The sequence below is a fragment of the Perognathus longimembris genome, chromosome 10, assembly GCF_023159225.1.
Source record: "Perognathus longimembris pacificus isolate PPM17 chromosome 10, ASM2315922v1, whole genome shotgun sequence".
NCBI lineage: Eukaryota > Metazoa > Chordata > Mammalia > Rodentia > Heteromyidae > Perognathus > Perognathus longimembris.
This window is the reverse complement of record NC_063170.1, coordinates 70,029,993-70,031,119: the sequence shown is the minus strand read 5'-3', so window position 1 is coordinate 70,031,119 and position 1,127 is coordinate 70,029,993.

The window sequence follows — 1,127 nt, the reverse complement described above, 5'->3', positions numbered from 1 at the left end:
GTGGGGAGGGGTTGGCCTGGACCCTGGCTCTTAGGAGACACCAGAGCCCCTAACGGCCCAGTGCCCAGCTGAGTCCCGGAAACCGTGGTGCCCCCCTCTCCGAGCCTCCTGAGACTCTCATGCCCCAAGACAAAGGGGCCCTGGAAGGGGCCCAGTCCAACGGGGCCTAGGCGGGCAGGAGGGTGAGGAAGAAGGGAGAGAGGAGAGGAAGAGAAACAGACGGTAGAAGAGTCGAGGGAGGGATGGAGGAGAAGGCAGGCCAGGGAGGAGCAAAAGCGAGGCAGAGCTGGAGAAGAGCAGAACAGACCGGGCCCAAAGGAGGGGGGACGGGAAGCCAGCCCTGCCCCTTCAGTGCTACCCAGATCCCGGAAACCCCCGTGGCAGGCTGACATCCCTGCGACGGGGGGGGGGGGGGGGGGCGGGGGGGGGTGACCAGATGCCCCTCCCGAGGCTGACGTCATCAGGCTGGGACAGCCAGACCCTCTGGAACATTACCTGCTTCCATCTCCTTCCATGTCTGAGGGACCTGGGCCTCACCCCAGCCCGGGCCAGCCGCGCAGGCGCAGATCCCCGGGCCCCCGAAGACGCGTCTTCTCTTCCAGGAGGGAGGGCTCGAGGGTCCGCCTTGCTCTCAGAGCCCGGGGGAGCGTTGAGGCCCTGACCTCCGGCAGCATTTAGGGATGCGCCTTGCCTGTAACCACTTGTGCTTTCTCTCTGTCATCTATGCTTTCTTTGTGAGGTGTAGTTTTAGCCTGTGTATTGGAATTGTACTTTTGTCCCTAGAAAGGGTTGGAACTCACCTGCTGTGTGCTTGAGCCGCAGGCATTGCTAGTCGGGGCCTTGCTGTGAGGGGCTTGGGGCTCTGACTGCTCCCCCTCCTCTTCCAAGCACCAGGACAGCTGGGGGCCGGAAGGCGAAGACGAGCTCCGGGCCCTGCAGCCCCTGGGGCAGGTAGATGGGGCGGGAGCAGGCCGGGGTTCGAGGGAGGCCTCGTAGCCGCTGTGCCAGCTGCCCTTCAGGCCCGCGTAGCCGGCCCGGCTTCATGCTTGTGCTGAGAGTGTTTGTGATTTCGGTAGTGTGCGCTGGGGGGAGGGAAAAGGGAGAAGGTGCAAAGGGAAGGGTGTTCA